The following is a 20,059-nucleotide window of genomic DNA, read 5'->3' as shown; positions in this document are numbered from 1 at the left end:
GGCTCACACCGCTTTGGGACAATTCTCTAACCAACTGAGCTATCCAGCCAGGGTCAATTGCTAGTTTCACCTACCCATCCTAAACATCCGCAGATCTGCAGATGTGCAAGTGAAACACTGAGTAGAGGTTAGGAACAGCTAGCATTTCTCTTCAAAGCAGAAATTGCCCCACTGGGAAAAACATCTCAAGCAGAGTTCTATCCTATTTGAGGACTTCGGTTGTGGAAAGCGATAAGAGCCTCTTCAAGCCTGACCAGGCGGTGGTGCAGTGGATAGAGCATCAGACTGGGATGCAGAGGACCCAGGTTCGAGACCCCGAGGTCGCCAGCTTGAGCGTAGGCTCATCTGGTTTGAGCAAAAGTTCACCAGCTTGGACCCAAGGTCGCTGGCTTGAGCAAGGGGTTACTCTGTCTGCTGAAGGCCCGTGGTCAAGGCACATAGAGAAAGCAATCAATGAACAACTAAGGTCTTGCAACGGAAAACTGATGATTGATGCTTCTCATCTCTCTCCGTTCCTGTCTGTCTGTCCCTGTCTATCCTTTTCTCTGACTCTCTCTCTGTCCCTGTAAAAAAATAAAATAAAAAAGCCTCTTCAAGAAGTCAAGTGAACCTGGGCCACCTGCTTCTTCCTATGAATTATTCCTCAGATGCAGTGATTCTGGGGAGGCTTTTCTCCCCTCCTCCATTTGTTCACAGGCAGCTCCTGGGCAGCACTGATGGATGCCTGGAAACATGACAGCTGCCAAAGAGGTAGAGAAAAGGAGGCACCAAGGAAGAAACTAGCTGGGCAGTAAGGAAGTGAGTAAGCTGAGAGGACTGTGAGATTGATGGAAGGGGTGGCGGCTGAGCAGCAGGCCCGACCACTGATCCCAGTAGACTGACTCCCAGGAGAGGACAGGCTCCCTGAATGGCTGGCGCTTAGGTTCTCTCCCCAGCCCCCAAGAAAAGTGGGAGAGAGAAGGCAGTGGGCTTTTCCTTGCCTTGCCCTGGCCCTTTGGCCCAGAGCTGGGAAGCTGCAGCAGAGCGTGGGAGGGACTGGGAGGGGCTAGGACAAACAAGGAAAGAAGCTTTTCAGGAAAACTTGGTTCAGAACTGGGCTTCCACCTCCTCTCCCTCCTCCCCCCGGGCTCGGGGAAAGCTGGGAGGTGAGCTGCCATGTCTGGCTCTGCCTGCTCTCTGTGACCTTTCTGACTCTCTCCACCAACTCCAGGGCCAGAGCCCAGGGATCTATCTGCCAGGGCTGGATTCAGCAGGGCCCTTGGTATGACCTCCAGCTCTCCACCGGCCTCACCAGCACCACTGGCACACTCCCTTTAGTTGCCCTGAATCCTGCTCCCCAAGGCCCACAGTTCTTTTTGCTGCTCTGGTGATCCCACCCACCCTCTGTTCTACTTGCTGGTGTTTATCCCTGTAAGGGGAGGTTCAGGGGTCAAAGCTCCCTCCCTGAGTTTGCAACAAATGAGAGAAAGGAGGAAGCAGAGGCAGCTGAAGCTGAAATTCAGTCAGCCTAACACTTGGCAAGAAGCTGAATTGTTTTGCAGTCAGTCCGTGTGAGGTATGAAGGTGGAGGCTGGAGGGAGGAGACAAAGATGAGAGATCACCTCTGCTCCCTCCTTCCTCTGCACTTCTTAAAGGGCCCTCTTTTTCTCCCTGACAAAGAAGTAACTTTGGGGGTCTGGTCTCCCTTCTACAACTAGCGAGAAGAATACAGAATAATGAGAGGCAGGACTTGCCTCTAGCTCCAAAAGCTTTTAGTCTCTCTACCCTGTTCCTCTCTTTGCCAACAGCTGCTGGGAGGACAGCGTCTATGGGACCTAGAGCCACCAAAGGGAGGGAGAAAAGGCTGGGTTTTCTGGTCTTTGGGGACCGGGGTAGAATCTAGCTTTGGCCTCTCTTTGACCTCAACCTTGACCTTCAGACAACAGGTGCATCTCAACACAACCTCCCATCCCTCCTGCCAGCTGAACATTCCAGTTCATTTCTACACACACACACACACACACACACACACACACAACCCCATTTCTCCAAGAAGGAGCTGAATTCTTAATAAATAGTACTCAGACTGAGACTGTGTGAAATGGATACATGTCCAAGACCTGGCACCACAAGGCACAAGCATGGCTCCGTGTTGCACACACTTTTACTCAGATTCCTCAGTCTGGGATTCTAGGGACTAACCTCATTATTTTGGGGCAGGGTTGGATCCTGTGCCTGTGTGTGTGTTTGCAAATATGTCTTTAATTCTTCTGTATTTCTTTAGACTGGGAAGGACAGCAGAGATAGAGAAAAGAAAGGCAAGAGTTTGAGAGCTCTTAAGCTCTGGCCAGAGAGTGTGTATGTGTGATCCTATCATTGTAAGTGAGAGACTGTATGTGTTGGTGTGTAAGTGTGCATGGTGTGCGTGCATGTGGATGTGTGTGTTTGGTCCAAGATCTGTTCTCCTTGTCAGTATGTTGTTCTAGGTAACAGGACAACGCCCTGTGCAAATCCTGGGTGGCCTAAATCTTGGGTCAACATTGACTGACAGACTGACTGACTGAGGGTGGGTCCTTGCTGGAAACCAGGTCAAGCTTCAGTAGGTGCCTTCCTTTCCCCCTCCTTTCTCACCAAGCAACCCATTGCCCAGGGGAAAAACCTGCCTGCCCAGGTGATGCAAACCTTGGACAACCTGGGACAGAAACCCCGGGGCTGCCCCAGAAACGGGGAACCAGCCATGTGCCTCAGAGAGACTCATCCTCTGTCTTCTTAGATCCTGCTCCTGTTCTCTAAAAGGCCAGCTAGCTTTCCCTAACCCTCCCAGAGCCTTGAAATCTTGGGAAGGGTCAAAGTCTGAGGTAGATTGTCATTTGGGGGAATTGGAGACAGAAAGGATGAGGTATAATTCGTGGATGGGTTCCATGGATGTGTTTTGCCTCTGATTCTAGCGCTATCTCATTACTCCTTTTTCCAAGGAAAGGAAATAATATGTATTAAGTACCAACGGTATGTCAGGCACTGTGTTAAATGCATTACACACATTACCTCAGTTAATATCCACAACCCTACGCTATAGGTCTCATACTTATTTTAGAAATGGGGAATCCGAGACTTAGAGATATTGATTAACTTGCCCAGGATGCTCCTGAGACTAGGCAATTTATCTGGAAGTGTATTTGCGTAGCACTTTACTTAAGATTATGAAGATGTGCCCTGGCCAGTTAGCTCAGTCAGTTAAAGCATTGTTCCAGGACACGAAGGTTGCAGGTTTGATCCCCAGTCAGGGAACATGTGGCAGGTGGCCAATGGATGCACAACTAAATGAAATAGCAAACGAATGCTTCTCTCTCTCTCTCCCTCTTTTTGTCTCTCTAAAATCAATCAATAAAACTTAAAAATGAAATGTTTATTTAAAAAATAAAAAGATTAAGAAAATGTCACACCAAGAAAAACCAGCCTGAGGTGGTGCAGTGGATAAGAGTGCCAACATGGAACGCTGAGGTCGCCGGTTCAAAACTCTGGGTTGCCCGGTCACGGCAATTATGACAAGCAACCAATGAACAGCTAGAGTGAAGCAATGACTTCTCATCTGCCCACCCACCCTCTGTAAAATCAATAAGTAATAGCTTCAGAAAGAAACAGAAATAACAGCCCTGGCTGGATTGCTCGGTTGGATAGAGCATCATCTTGATGTGTAGAGATTGCCAGTTCGATTTCTGGTCAGGGGACAGACAGGAACAGATCAATGTCTCTCTGTCTCTCTCTTTCTCAAATAAATAAATAAATAACTTTTTTAAAAAATAAAGAAAAACAAAATAAATGAAAAAAGATGTCACATTTAAAGGATGGTAGAGTTGATGGAGATTTTTGGAGGCGCTAATGATTCCTAGCTGTCTCTCAGAACTATGACTATCGATGGCACAAAGAAAATGGCACGCCTGGCCTGACCTATGGTGGCGCAGTGGATGGGGTGTTGGCCTGGAATGCTGAGGTGGCCAGTTCAAGACTGGGCTTGCCTGGTCAAGGCACATACGGGAAGCAACTACTATGAGTTGATGCTTTCTGCTTCTTCCCTCTCTTTCTCTTTCTGAACTCTATCTAAAAATAAATAAATAAAAAATAAAAAAGAAACAGCCATAATTAATTAACTTTAATTAATTACAGACCAATAAATGTGTACAGTGAATAAAAATTATTAAAAAGAAAAAAGAAAAGCAAATGGCAAGCCTGGCCTGTGACGACACAGTGACACAGTGCACACAGCGTCGACCTGGAGTGTTGAGGTTGCTGCTTCAACCTGGATTTGCCCAGTCAAGACACATACTATAGGCAATCAATGAATAACTAAAGTGAAGTAACTATGAGTTGATACTTCTTGTTCCCCCTTTCTCTCTTTGTAAAATCAATAAGTAAAAACCTTTAAAAAAAAAGAAAGAAGAGATGAAAGAAAGAAAGAAAGAAAGAAAGAAAAAAAGAAAGAAAGAAAGAAAGAAAGAAAGAAAAAAAAAAAAGAAAAGAAAAAAGAAAGAAAGAAAGAAAAGGGCCTGACCTGTGGTGGCACAATGGATGAAATATTGACCTGGAATGCTGAGATCGTGGGTTCGAAACCCCGGGCTTGCCTGGTCAAGGCACATACGAGAAGCAACTACTACCTTCCTGCTCCTTGTCTCCTTTTCTCTCTCTAAAATCAATCAATTAAAAATAACAGAAAGAAAGAGAGGGAGGGAGGGGGAGAGAGGAGAGAGAGAGAGAGAGAGAGAGAAAGAGAGAGAGAAAGAAAGAGAAAGAGAGAGAAAGAGAGAGAGAGAAAGAAAGAGAGAGAGAGAAAGAAAAGAAAGAAAATGGAAAATGTTGGGAATCAACCTCAGGCCCGAGGATAAACTCTTTCCACCAGTGAGACTGCTCTTCCTGAAAAGAATGATTACTTCTGATGGAATGTCTGAGTGGCAGGTTCATCCTGGAGTTTCCTAAGCAATGATGGTGATTGGAAGTGAGGTGTGTCCCCAGGAAGAGAAGCCTGAAGCACTCCTTGCTTCTGCCCCCACTGTACCTCAGCTTCCCAGAATCGCTCTTTTAATTCCAAGCACATTTCTTCTTCCCTCACACTCCTCCTTCTCTTCCTCCTACTTTTCTCTCATCTGGTTGTGAAGGCAGAAGGGAATCAGCATAGGAGACATCCAAACTCTCTCCTCTCCCAGACTTTGGGATCTGCAGCTGGTGATAAAGGGAGAGGGGCAGGTAGGTTCATGCCCTTGAAAGATCCACAGTGCCTCCTTTCAGGAGGTGTATTAAGAATGGAGTAGACCTGACCGGGTGGTGGCGCAGTGGATAGACTGTTGACCTGGGACATTGAAAACTCAAGTTCTAACCCATGAGGTCGCTGGCTTGAGCACAGGCTCATCCAGCTTGAGCACAGGCTGGAAGTCGCTGGCTTGAGCGTGGGATCATAGACATGACCCCATGGTCGCTGGCTTGGAGCCCAAGGTTACTGGCTTGAGTGAGGGGTCACTGACTCAGCTGGTGCCTCCCGGTCAAGGTACATATGAGAAAGCAAATCAATAAAAAACTAAGGTGGTGCAACTATGAGTTGACGTTTCTCATTCATCTCTCGCCCTTCCTTTGTCTCTCAAAAAAAGAAAAAAAGAATGTATTGGGGCTCTGGCCGGGTAGCTCATTGTCCCAATACACCAAGGTTGTGGGTTAGATCTTGGGTCAGGGCATGTACAAGAATTAACCAATGAATGTATAAATAAGTGGGACAACAAACCGATGTTTCTCTCTCTCTCAAAATTAAATAAAAACTAAAAAGATTATAGGAATTTTCCTTTAAAAATGACAAAATTGGATCAGTGACAGTGTGGAAAGCCACCAAGGACAGACAGAAATGTGTAAAAAGTCTTAAGGAAACAATATCCTACTTCCCCATTTACCTGCCTGAGAGACATGTACCTCTAAAAACAGCCCTTCAAAAGCCACCTACAATCCTGGGACAATGCTTCTTCAGCCAATCCTCTGACGAACCTGCATGAAGGTCCCCCTCTCAGAGCCCAGTGTCCCACCCACATCACAGGACCCAGGGGGGTGGCATGGACTGTCCTTGGCAGTGGAAAACGAAGCCCCAGAGCCTGACCAGGCAGTGGTGCAGTGGATACAGCGTCACACTGGGATGTGGAGGACCCAGGTTCGGGACCCCGAGGTTGCCAGCCTGGGCGCAGGCTCATCTGGTTTGAGCAAAAGCTCACCAGCTTGGACCCAAGGTCACTGGCTCAAGCAAGGGGTTACTCGGTCTGCAGTAGCCCCACGGTCAATCAATGGACAACTAAGGTGTCGCAACGAAAAACTAATGATTGACGCTTCTCATCTCTCTCTGTTCTTGTCTGTCTGTCTGTCTCCTATCTATCCCTCTCTCTGACTCACTCTCTGTATAAAAAAAAAAAAGAAAGAAAACGAAGCCCCGGATTGTCCTTTCTGGCATGAGGTTCCTCTTCCTGGGTTGGGGGGCAGTGACATACAGCACCTGCTATGCCAGAGCTCTCCTGTCCAACCTTTGCTATGCTGCTGCTGCTGGAGCCTACTGGTAGTGCCATCTTCCAGGTCCCTGCACCTGCCCACTGAGCCTCTGTAGGACTGAGATGCAGGAGAGTGTGTGTGGGGAGTATATATGGGCGAGAAGGGGTGCCTGTGTGCCAGCCACCTCTTCCATTTCTTATCCCAAGTTTTGTCTCAAGCCCTCTCCTTATCCAGCATCTCTTGCCAGTCCCTGGGCCTCTGCAGATCTCCATGCAGCTGGCTGGGGAGGCCAGAGGCTCATGACAGCCCTCGTGAGCAGGATGGACCTCGGAGGAGCCATGGCCCCGGCGGGCGTAAGGGGCCGTGTGTAGCTTCTGGGAGGCTTACATAAACACGGGCTGGGATGGGGAGGGGAGGGGATGGCAATGGGCTGCCCAGGAATTAAAAAAAAGCAACCCCAGCGCCGCCAGCTCAGCCTGCGTGGAAAGAAGGAACAAGGCTCATTTCCCCTCCTCTCATCCCTCTCCCCTGGTCTGCAGCTGTTACTTGGGCTGGAAAGACTGCAGTATCTTGGGGGAGGGAGGCAGGGGAAGGAGAGAGACAAATTTGGGATCCCTCCCTTTCTTCTAAATTAGGGGGAGGGGAGAAGCAATTTGCCAAAGACGTTTTCAATGCCACAGGAAGGAGCTTTGGCTCATTAGAATGCGCTTTGCACCCTGAATAAAAAAACACCAAAAAAAACTTGTGCTGGTTGCAAAAATGCAGACGTGTGTAGGGGCCCAGCGGAGATTAAAAAAAAAAAAAAAAGCGCTAGCTCTGCAATGCAGGACCTGAGAAGTTTCGGTGCCATGAGGAAATGTGGGTCGTGCTCATTTCATTTGCTTGTTCCTGCTAACCTACTGTCCGCCTGACTCCATCCAGCACAGCCTCACCGCTCAGTAAGAGGCAGGCCTTTCAGAAACAGGGTCATGGGCAGGGGGCGGGAGCAGAGGGCTGGAAGTGGGGGTCTGGAGTTAGAGCGCTGAGAGAAACATTCCGTGGGGCTGGGGGGGGGGGCAGGCAGGTGGGAGGGGACACTTCTATGAGGGATGGAGACTGAACTTGTCTTTTGCTCCCCTGTTTGTTCTCCAGCTGGACTGGGGTTCGTGTGACGTTCTTGCAGATCTCCTTCCCTTCCCTTCACGCTCCCCTCAGCTCCTCCCTATCCCCAGTTGGCAGAAGGACTTTCTCCTTTCTATCCACTAACTCCACAGGCCACTGCTACGGAAAGAACCCCTGCCTCATGTCCCTGCAACACAAATCCCTGAACTCTCCTTGTCCTAATCCTCAGATGGGCACTTGCAGTTTCTCTGTGTGGTGCCCTCCTTCCTATACAGAGGGGACCAGGCTGCAGGGAAACCAAGCCTTGGCTGGGCGCTGACCTTAGCACATCGGCTCCAGGACTGGCGTGGCCCATTCTATGCTCTTGGCGTGGGGAGGCCCTTTTGTTCATTCGGGACCTAGGGCTCTGGGTTGTATAACCGCTAAGGGGCTGCTTGGGAGGAGACTATGCCTGGGGAAACCATGTTTCTTTCTTTCCTGGCTGTTTGCTCCCCGGATGGCTCAGGAGAGACAAAAGGAGACAGCAGGATAAAGAGCCAGGAAGAGAAGGAGAAGGGCACCCAATGCCCTTCACTCCTTCCTTGTCTTTCCTCCTGTTTCCCCGGCCAGCAGAGGACAGGGCCGAGTGTGTTTGTGCCGGCTGGAGGCTCACGCGGGCTGCCGGGGTCACATGGGCTGGGCATGTGCAGCCTGCTCCATTTCTACCACAACAACTCGCTCATAAACAGCCGGGCTGCTGCTGGCGGTGGCGGCGGAGACATGTGCAAGCGAGGGGGTGGGGCACGTGGCCCAGCCCGAGCCAAGGGAAGGCGCTCGCTCAGCACAGCACTGCCTCTCCCCTCCCCACGCTGGCGCTGCCTCGCCACAGGAAATTCCTAGTGCTCCCTTGCTGCTGCAAAACATGTTTTTGGGAAGTGACTTTCAATAAGATGGAGTCAATGGACTATTTAAAAAGCAATAGAGGGGGTAATTAGTCCGAGACCGACTTCTGCGGGCCCTTGCCCTGTCTTTCTTAGTACTCCTTAGGGTGGAGGGCTGCGCAGGATTCACCTGTTTCCAAGTCTCACCTGTTTCTTCTGCCTAAACTAGATCAAATTGGAACCAGCCAGGCCTCCCCCCGAGCGTTGGCATGAGGGGCTAGGGTTCCCTGAGATGTTGGTCCCAGGATTAGTAGCAGGGTCAGCATCACCTGAAAACCTATTAGAAATGTAAATTCTCAAGCCCCGTTGACTCAGAAACGCAGAAGATTGAACCCAGCAATCTAAGTTTGAAGGAGACCTCCAGGTGATTCGACGCCCACTGAAGTCTGAGAACCATTTGTTCCCTAGCAATCAGTCCCTAGCCCAGGATCTGGAGAATCGACCTTCCCCATTTTGTGCTGCTGCTTCTCCAAGTTTGGCCAGAGAGGGCAACCAGATACAGTAGGCTCAGTGCAAAAAGCATTTATTGACTGTAAGGATTCTGGAAATGAGGGTGAATGAGTAGTGGGAAGATGAATAGCTGAGATCTGAAAGGGGAAGGGAAGGTACTAGGGGAAGAATAAGGGAAGATAACACTAGGATTGTAATTGTTTATACTTTTTCCATCTTACCTTCTTTTCTTCCTGCCCTGAGGCTCCTATTAGAACAACTGATTGAGGTTTTAATGGTTGTGAGCCTGGAGATAGGAACTGGTCTCTCATCTATTTTTGCTGGCCATGGGGACCCCTAGCTAGTTGTAGCCATAGGTCCTTGACTCCACATGCACAATTAAAATATGAGCAACACACAGGTGCACGCACACACTCATGCACATGTGTGTACATTCTCTGGGATCTCAGAGGCAGGGGTAAGGAGAGCTAAGAATAGGAATGAGGTCCCAGAGGGTTGGAAGTACCCCACAAAATGAGTTTAACAGATAACAAGCAGGAAAAGTCTTTCAATGGGGGAGGGTGGGAACAATCTTAGCCTATTCCAGCTTCCTGAGACCCAGACATTGTGACCAGAAGAAGCAGAGGGTCTCTAAGGCGACTCACAAAGGCTCCCTAGAATAAAACCTGAGCCTGGAGAGCTAGTCACTGCAGAATGAGGATTGGGGATCAGAAGGATTCCCTGACACTAGCAAACAGAGCAAGGATGGGCATGTTGAGGGGGTGTTGGTGGGATTGGGGGTATGTGGAGGAAGCCAGGAATGGGAGCCTTGTTCAGCCTCTCTTCTCTGGCCTCCCCTCCCCCCTCCCTCTGGCCTCTCAGGAGCACAGCCCCCCTTACTGTCTCAAGTGTGACCAGTTGACTCCTGGCCTTGCCCTGCTTCATTTTTTGAGGACTATGCTTTCCTGTGATTCTCATAATGCCCATTCTTGTGCTTCTCTGCAAGGTTTCCTCTCTGTCTTCTTAAGACCCAAGCCTCTGGACTCAAGGAGCAGACATCCCTGCAGACTCAGCTGCAGTGACCTACATCAGCTCTCCTGAGGCCCTGGGTGTGGGGGCTGAGGTTTCAAGATAGGAACTTGGGAATCTGGCACAGGTCTACAGACAATGACGTCAGGAAGACAGGCTGCAAAAGAGTTAAAGACCAGAAGTTCGTCCACCCAGTGCCAGCAGAGCCAGACACTAAACATTGAGAATTGCAGTGGAGAAATACTGGCTATTTTATTGATGAGTAGCACCACACAGGAGAATGGAGAGCTAATGCTCAAAAACTGACATTTAGCCTGACCAGGCAGTGGCGCAGTGGATAGAGCACTGATCTGGGATGCGGAAGACCCAGGTTCGAGACCCCGAGGTCGCCAGCTTGTGCACAAGCTCATCTGGCTTGAGCAAAAAGAGCTCACCAGCTTGGACCCAAGGTCGGTGGCTCGAGCAAGGGGTCACTCGGTCTGCTGAAGGCCCGCGGTCAAGGCACATATGAGAAAGCAATCAATGAACAACTAAGGTGTCGCAATGAGAAACTGATGATTGATGCTTCTCATCTCTCTCCGTTCCTGTCTGTCTGTCCCTATCTACCCCTCTCTCTGACTCTCTCTCTATCCCTGTTAAAAAAAATTGACATTTAAGTTACAGATAATATAAGGCAAAATCACAAGATACCATGGGTTAGGTGGTGGTGCTGGAGATGAGGTAAAGGTAATAAATTATCTCTTCAGGTCTTAAGGACAGTTTCTGGCATCCCTCTGTCCAGTCTCATGAAAAAGTAGCCAGGGGGTAGTTCCACGTTATGGCTCAGGAACTGAAACATAACTTAGGTCAAGATGTTATCTTTAGCTTGCCAGAGGTCCAGACTGTGTGATGATTGGTCAGGTCTGGGCTACTGCTCTGCTGCCCAGGGACTGCTGATTATTCAGGGAAAAGGCTAAGTCTGAGGCAGGGCGAAAGGTGGCACGGGGCAGAGGAATTCTAGGATTTTTTTTTTTGTGTGTGTGAAATACACAGAGAGAGGGACAGACGGACAGACAGGAAGGGAGAGAGATGAGAAGCATCAATCATTAGTTTTTCATTGCGACACCTTAGTTGTTCATTGATTGCTTTCTCATATATACCTTGACCAGGGGCCTACAGCAGACCGAGTGACCCCTTGCTCAAGCCAGCGACCTTGGGCTCAAGTGAGCCTTGCTCAAACCAGATGAACCCACATTCAAGTTGGCGACCTCAGGGCCTCAAACATGGGTCCTCTGCATCCCAGTCTGAAGCTCTATCCATTGCGCCACCACCTGGTCAGGTGGATTTCTAGGATTTAAAATTAATTTAGACATCGGTGGTGGCACGTGGATAAAGCGTCAATCTGGAATACCGAGGTCACAGGTTCCAAACCCTGGGCTTGCCTGGCCAAGGCACATACAAGAAGCAACTACCATGAGTTGATGCTTCTCACTTCTCCCTCACCCCCCTCTCTCTCTTCTCTCTAAAATCAGTAAATAAAAAATTAAAAGTAACAAAACTAATTTAATGAGTCATAAGGACCCTCAGTTTCGAAACTGGCAGGAAGGGATGGTGAGGCAGGGGCGCCACAGGACTGAGTTATCAGTTGGTCTTTTGTAGATATCAGAAGACTCTCTAACTTCCAAAAGCAAAAGCATTTCTGAGCACTAACCCTTGGATAGGTGCCAGAGGTCTGTGAGAGGCCTGGTCTCTATTCACTAGATTTGGGAGTGGTTTCTGCTGCTCCCCATTCTTGCCCAGTCTGCTGCAGCTGACTGGAAAGTTTTCCTTGACCTTGCTATGGACCATTGAGTTCAGATTTCAGTTGATTTCAGGGACATGAAGGCTAAGTAGAGGTGGTCAGATCTGCAGGAATCCACTCCCAGGCTTTACTATGTAGAGATGCATGTACTTCCCTAGACCCAAGCGTTCTAAGAAGGATCCACAAGAAACCCAGAGCCAAATTACCATTTATAAACCCCTTACCTCTGGACCCTGGCCTCTGAACCTCTCCTTCTAGCTACAGGCCTTCTGGAACAGGGCAGGTTCTGAAATAGGTGGCTTTTTCTCTCTCTCACTAGGAACCACAGTGTTTAGGATGCCCACTGCCTCCAGATTGTGGATATTTTGCCCTGACAAGGAAATCCTATTGTGGGGGTAGGAAATTAGGTGGTGGTGACAGAGAATGATATATGAGCCGTGTGTGTGTGTGTGTGTGTGTGTGTGTGTGTGTGTGTGTGAGAGAGAGAGAGAGAGAGAGAGAGAGAGAGAGAGAGAGAGCGCGCGCAAGCGAGCAAGCACGAGCATGTGAGCTGGAGCTGGTGAGCAAGCTGTGTGGAGGGTGGCTCTCCTGTCCAAAGGGTTTTCCCTTGGCCAAGCCCCACCCCAAAGCCCAGGAAGTCCACAGCTTGGCACCTAGCCAGGGTGACAACATTCCTCAGGGTTCTTACAGACTGGGGGGATGGTGCTGATGTTCCCACCGCGAGGATGGGGGAGGGGAAGGAAACGCGCAGGAGAGGAAATGACCAGAGATGAGGGTGAGGGTAAGGGGTGGGGAGCTGGTTCTCAGTGCCACGAGTCCGTTTCACAGAGAAAGTGGAGGCTGCATGCTTCCCAACGGCCACAAAAGGGTCTGCAGTTTCAAAGCAGATGACCCTTAGGTCACCTCTCTGCTCAGGGTCATTACTGACGTCCCACACTGTCCTAGAGATTCTCTTGCTCTCTTCCTCTCTTACTCTGGGGCTGTGGTTGAGCTCGGGAGCTCCCAAGTGGTGAATATCTGGAACTGCAGCTCAGCTGAGGGAGGAGCTCCTCGGGTCTCCCTGTCTCTCCACTAGGGCCCCTCCTTTTTCTCCCCTAAGCCCAGGACTCTGGAAATAGCACTTGATAAATGGGAGCGCTGACAGATGCTGAGTTATAGGAAACCAAGCGTCTTCCCTAGTCCTTATCGTTCTAGCTTGATCACTTTTGGGCTATTTCCCTGCAAAATAGAACACTATTTCCCTATTTCCCCTAGAACTCATCTCATTCCCTTCCACAAATGTGGAATATGCCTAGAGATAGTGTGCTCCTTGGCTACAATAAGGTAGGACTCCTTAGACCTCAAGATTTGTAGCTGTTGGGCTAACTACTACTTTTAACTTATGTGATTTTAGAGGGACAAATGGCCCAGGGATCATTCTAATTTTATTGATTAATTAGCTTCAGTCACTGCAATATTTTTATTTTATTTTTAAAAATATTTATTTATTTATTTATTTCAGAGACAGCGCGAGAATCAGAGAGAGGAATAGATAGGGACAGAGAGACAGGAACGAAGAGAGATGAGAAGCATCAATCATCAGTTTTTTGTTGCGACACCTTAGCTGTTATTGATTGCTTTCTCATATGTGCCTTGACCGTGGGCCTTCACCAGACTGAGTAACCCCTTGCTGGAGTCAGCGACCTTGGATCCAAGCTGGTGAGTTTTTTGCTCACACCAGATGAGCCTGCGCTCAAGCTGGCGACCTCAGGGTCTCGAACCTGGGTCCTTCCGCATCCCAGTCTGACGCTCTATCCACTGCACCACCGCCTGGTCAGGCTTTATTTTTAAATTTATTTTTATTAAATTTATTGGAGTGATATTTTAATTCTGATTTTTTTTTTTTTTTTTTTTGTATTTTTCTGAAGCTGGAAACGGGGAGAGACAGACAGACTCCCGCATGCCATGCACCCGACTGGGATCCACCCGGCACGCCCACCAGGGGGCGACGCTCTGCCCACCAGGGGGCGATGCTCTGCCCCTCCGGGGCGTCCCTCTGTTGCGACCAGAGCCGCTCTAGCTCCTGGGGCAGAGGCCAAGGAGCCATCCCCAGCGCCCGGGCCATCTTTGCTCCAATGGAGCCTTGGCTGCGGGAGGGGAAGAGAGACAGAGAGGAAGGAGAGGGGGAGAGGTGGAGAAGCAGATGGGCGCTTCTCCTGTGTGCCCTGGCCGGGAATCGAACCCGGGACTTCCACACGCCAGGCCGACACTCTACCACTGAGCCAACCGGCCAGGGCCAATTCTGATTTTTAAAAATATTTTATCTATTCATTTTAGAGAGAAGAGAGAGAGTGAGAGAGAAAGAAAAGGGGTGGGGGGAGCAGGAGGCATCAACTCCCGTATGTGCCTTGACCAGGCAAGCCCAGGTTTTTGAACCAGCAACCTCAGCATTCCAGGTCAATGCTTTAACCACTGCACCACCACAGGTCAGGCAATTCTGACTTAATATTATTACTGATTTTAGAGAGACAGAGTAAGGGAGAGAGAGACGCATTCATTTTGTTCCATTTAGTTGTACATTTATTAGGCACTTCCCTATGTGCCCTGACGGGGATCGAACCCTCAGTCTTGGTATAGGCTCTAACTGACTGAGCTAACTGGTCATGGCCTTCATTCTGATTTTAAATCCCTTCATTTTCCGAGCACATTGCCTGTTGAACAACTCTTTCAACCAGCAGCTTGCAACCATGTATCTTCCATCACCCTAATTCCCTACCCAGTCTCTCAACTCCACATCTCATGTGGGGAAAAGGATTGGAGAGGAAAATGGACAAAGCCTAGGTCAGATTTTTTTTTTTCCAAGGAAATTGTTTGGCTTCCCTTGACCTATTTTCTAGCTTTCCCTGGTTAGTCCCCTTGTTCTGTGCGTCAAGTCTCACTGGACTGATTTTTGCTGTCCTGCCCACTCCCTCTTCCTCCAACATGATCCCCTGAGGTTCTTCCCATCGGGGCAAATGTTCTCAATGCTGAGGGTGGAGGAGACTCCGTTTTTGAAATAATTTACGTCAGCTTCAGGAGTATGAGCCCAGAGAAAGCACTACTTCATGTTGGGGAAAGGGAAGGTAGTGGAGGTAAAAAGCAGAACGCTCACCCTAGGAGAGAGGCTGTGTTCCTGCCATCCACCCCCTAATTAAAGAACTCTTGGTTCTTACCAGGTATCTGAGGATCTCAGCTGTGCCACCATCATGAACTCTAAGGGAAGTGGAGTGGAAGTAACCAACTTTGCAACTAGGGATTAACGCTTTATCCAACTCTACCCCCAAAGAAGGTTTCTTTGATATCCCTTCTCTTGAATTTGCCTAATCTTTTGTGTGATCCTTACTGTTACTAACTAGGGAGCTATGTGAATATGAAATCATTTTAAGCAGAAGCAGCGAGGTCCTCAATTTTCCTCTCCTTCTCAGGCTGCTGCCCCACATTCACCCTGAAGGGGGCACTTTCGTTCAGTGGTTAGCTGGTGCCAGCGAAAAGGGAGCTCCAGGAAGGAAACATTAACAATTGGTCACGTGTTGGGGGGTGGGGTTCTCGCAGGGGTTGCTGGGACAGGGAAGGGAGGTCCACGTGGAGTGGGTGGAGCTCACTGAAAGTTTTGGCGGGGCTGATAGGGGAAGAAAAATATCCGAATTTGAGTTGTGATTAAAAAAAAAAAAAGCAGCAGGGAGGGTGTATCCTGTCCTCGGAGAGGTCTAATAGAAGGGAGAAGCGGAACGGCAGATGAGCATGTTGCTTTTGGATGCGTGGACGCATGGCAAAGTGTCTGCGAGAAAGATTTCTGGGGCAGGGGCCGTGCTTCAGAGTCGGAAACCTCTGTGGCTCCGCGCTGGTTCCCCATCCCCCTCCTCCGGAAGAAGGAAAAGTGGCCTCTCCATCCACGGTCTCATTTCCGAGCCATGTGGGGCTGGGCTAATGCCAGCCACGCAACCCCAGTCTTTATTTACCTTTCCAAGAGCCTCAGGAAGCCGCCCAGGTGAATCTTCTCTCCCTGGGAAAAAGCTAAAACAAGCCTCCTCTTTACTACCTAGTTCTGCCACACTGTTAGTAGGAAAACACAACTTCACACAGTCTTTGAGCCAGAAGGAGCCTTAAAGATGATCTATTTCAATTTTCTTTTTGGACTGGGGAAACCGAGACCCAAACAGGCAAAAGGGCTTGCTACATGCTTTTTTACACTATAGGCATTCTCTTCAAAGACTGTAGGTCAGAGAAAGAGAACTCCATCATTACAAAAGCCCTAGAGCAGGGGTCGGGAACCTATGGCTTGCGAACCAGATCTGGCTCTTTTGATGGCTGCATCTGGCTCGCAGACAAATCTTTAATAAAAAAAATAATGTTAAAAATGTAAAACATTCTCATATGTTACAATCCATTTCCTACCGCTCATGTTCATGGTTGCGGGTGGCTGGAGCCAATTACAGCTGTCCTCCAGGACTGATTGGTTGTATGGCTCTCACGGAATTACATTCTAAAATATGTGGTGTTCATGGCTCTCTCAGCCAAAAAGGTTCCCGACCCCTGGTCTAGAGGAATGGTGAAAATGTTGGTTTTAACTCCATCTGCACCCTTAGCCAGAGGGCAAAAGGGAATGATCACTATCCCATTAGAGAAAAATAGGCAGAGAATTGTTTAGGGACTTGATTTATAGGTCCTACCAGTTTTGTAGGCTCTCTCACAGCTAGCAGTTCCACTTCCTCCCTCTGGGCCTTTCCTCTTGGGTATCTAGTGTTCTTATATGTTTCAGTTCAAGGATTACCACAGCTCCAAATGTAATGGTTTGGAAGCAAGAATTCTCTTCCCTTCCTAGGAGAGCTTCTCTTCCCAGGTTTCCGTTTTCTGGTGGATTATCCACTTTAACCTGTAAATTGAGATGAAGGTCAGATTTACAATCCCAAAATTCTAGCCTTTTAGCTTTGGGGGAGAAAAATGTGTTTACTTTATCTGGAGCAGGGAAATCCTAGATACTGGATTTCAGAGCTGTAGTTTTCAGGAAAAAAAAAAGTGGGGGGACTGATGTAAGATTACCAGCTTTTCATTTTGCCAAGTAAGGACATTAAAAAACTACCACTACTAGTTGCTATTTACTATCACCATCATTTCACAAAAGAAAGTACATTTTAGCCTGACCTATGGTGGCGCAGTGGATAAAGCGTCGACCTGGAACACTGAGGTCGCAAGTTCAAAACCCTGGGCTTGCCTGGTCAAGGCACATATGGGAGTTAATGCTTCCTGCTCCTCCCCCCCTTCTCTTTCTCTCTTCTCTAAAAATAAATAAAATCTAAAAAAAAAAAAAAAAAATCTATGAGTAAACATCTGAGCATGATTTAAAAAAAAAAAGAAAGTATATTTTACTGCACACAAAATAGGGAGCACATAACTTTAGAAAAAAAACAACAGTTCTAGGCCACCCTGCATTGACTTACATCGGTACTATATAGAGCCATTCACACTGCCACCCCATTTTGAAGACGGGCTTCAGTTTGGTCATTTGGTCTCTAGATCACTGGTAGGCAAGCTACAGCCTGAGTACCAGGTCCAGCCCAATGCCTGTTCTTGTATGTGCCAGAATTTTAGATAGTTGAAAAATCTAGACTATTTCATGACACATGAAAATTGTGAAGTGCAAATTTGTGTTCCTAAATATAATTTTATAAAATGGTGGAACTTGAATGCTGCTTGATCTTGCACCAGAACCTTTGCTCTTAACCACTAAGTCTCCCACATGTCATTCCCTCTATATTGCCATACACTGGTACCTTAGATTAACCAATCATCAGCAGCCACACTCATTCATTCATTCACTTATTTCTCTTTCTTTTTTTTTTCTTTTCCCTTGTTTCTTTTGTTACAAGTTAAATAGTACAAGAGACATCAGGGCTGTCAAAGCTTAAAATATTTACTGCCTGGCTTTTTAAGAATAGGTTGGCCAACCCCTGGTATAGAGTCCAAAGCAGTGGTTTTCAAACTTGAGGTGCATCAGAATCACCTAGAGCAGCGGTTCTCAACCTGTGGGTCGCGACCCCGGCGGGGGTCGAACGACCAAAACACAGGGGTCGCCTAAAGCTTTCAAAAACACAAATCTCAACATTCCACTTTACTGGAAATCCTTTGATGGTTCACCTTGGCTCATAAATTATCCATTCCTTAACTGGGTATTCAGACCTTCATAATCTGGTCTCAACCCACTTTACCTGCTTTACCCTCTATATTCCCCACTCTCCAAGCTAAATGCCAGCCAACTTCTCCCATTTACTCCAATACATTCTATTATCCCATGCTTTTGCAATGTTCTCATCTGTCCGAAATGTCCTCCTACTGTTCCAACGTTTAAGACCCACCTCAGTTTCATTTCCTTAATTCCTTCTAGATAGTATGTTTTCTTTTGTGATCCTAGACTTTATTCTTCCCTAGGTTTCACTACTTTTTTACAATATTGTTATATGATAGTCACTTTCAACCAAGGTAAAGGTCAAATGCTTTCTCTTTGATATAACTACATAGCTCATTTACTCATTCACTGAATATTTATTATTATTATTATTATTATTATTATTAATTTTTTTATAGGGACAGAGAGTCAGAGAGAGGAATAGAGAGGGACAGACAGACAGGAACGGAGAGAGATGAGAAGCATCAATCATCAGTTTTTCGTTGCAACACCTTAGTTGTTCATTGATTGCTTTCTCATATGTGCCTTGACCATGGGCCTTCAGCAGACCGAGTAACCCCTTGCTTGAGCCAGTGACCTTGGGCTCAAGCTGGCGAGCTTTTTTGCTCAAGGCAGAAGAGTCCACGCTCAAGCTGGCGACCTCGGGGTCTTGAACCTGGATCTTCCGCATCCCAGTCCAATACTCTAACCACTGTGCTACTGCCTGGTCAGGCTGAATATTTATTACGTGCCTACTTTGTGCTAGGTATGGCTGTAAGTGCTGAGGATACATAAGTGACCAAAATATGAATCTTACATTCTAGTAGGACAGGACAATAAACAAGGTAAGTTACATGTTAGATGGTAGTATTATGAATTAAAGCAGAAAATGGGAGAGGGAGAGAACATTTGAGATTTTAAAAAAATCTATTGTTCATAGCATTGAAGCTGTGCTCAGAAGAGCAACTGCATGTTTCTTGTTTCTTTTTTTTTTTAGAAGAGGGGAGATAGTGAGCATGCACCCCAGCCCAGACCCCCCTAGCAACCCTGTCTAGGGTCAATGCTCGAATACCAAGCTACTTTTTTTTTTTTTTTTTCTGAAGCTGGAAACGGGGAGAGACAGTCAGACTCCCGCATGCGCCCGACCGGGATCCACCCGGCACGTCCACCAGGGGCAACGCTCTGCCCACTAGGGGGCGATGTTCTGCCCCTCTGGGGCGTCGCTCTGCCGAGACCAGAGCCACTCTAGTGCCTGGGGCAGAGGCCAAGGAGCCATCCCCAGCACCTGGGCCATCTTTGCTCCAATGGAGCCTTGGCTGCGGGAGGGGAAGAGAGAGACAGAGAGGAAGGAGGGGGGGTGGAGAAGCAAATGGGCGCTTCTCCTATGTGCCCTGGTCGGGAATCGAACCCGGGCCCCCCCGCATGCCAGGCCGACGCTCTACCGCTGAGCCAACCGGCCAGGGCCACCAAGCTACTTTTAGCACCTAAGGCTGATGTACTCAGACCAACCAAGCTATCTTCAGTGCAGCATGTGGGGTTGATACTCAAACCAATTGAGCCACTGGCTGCAGGAGGGGAAGAGGGAGAGAAGGAAAAGAGGTGGGCAGATGCAGATGGTTGCTCCTCCTGGGTACCCTGCCCAGGAATTGAACCTGGGATGTCCATATGCTGAGCCAATGCTCTATCCACTGAGAAACCAGCCAGGGCCGCAACTGCATCTTTTTGATTGATATTTTTTAAAATTGATGTTAGAGAAAGGGAGAGACAGAAACATCAATCTGTTCCTGTATGCACCCTGACAGGGGATCGAACTGACAACCTCTGCACGTCAGGCTGATGCTCCAATGAACTGAGCTATCCAGCCAGGGTACATTTGAGATTTTGCTTCCCAGCAATTGTCATCAGTTTTGGCTCAAATAAACTCATCAAAATTAAAAAAGAAAAAAAAGAAAGAAAAGGGGAGAGGGATTTTGAGTTTACATAGATAGGGTGTCCAGAGAAAATCTGATGAAAAGATAGAGGAAGGCACCTGGATAACTGAGGGAGAATTGATCCAGGTAGAAGGCAGAGCATATAGAAGGACCTAAGCAGATGTATGCCAGCTGTATTTGAAAAACAGCTAAGAGGCGA

Source organism: Saccopteryx leptura, chromosome 2, assembly GCF_036850995.1.
Source record: "Saccopteryx leptura isolate mSacLep1 chromosome 2, mSacLep1_pri_phased_curated, whole genome shotgun sequence".
NCBI classification, from domain to species: Eukaryota; Metazoa; Chordata; class Mammalia; order Chiroptera; family Emballonuridae; genus Saccopteryx; species Saccopteryx leptura.
Note: the sequence above shows the minus strand (reverse complement) of the source record.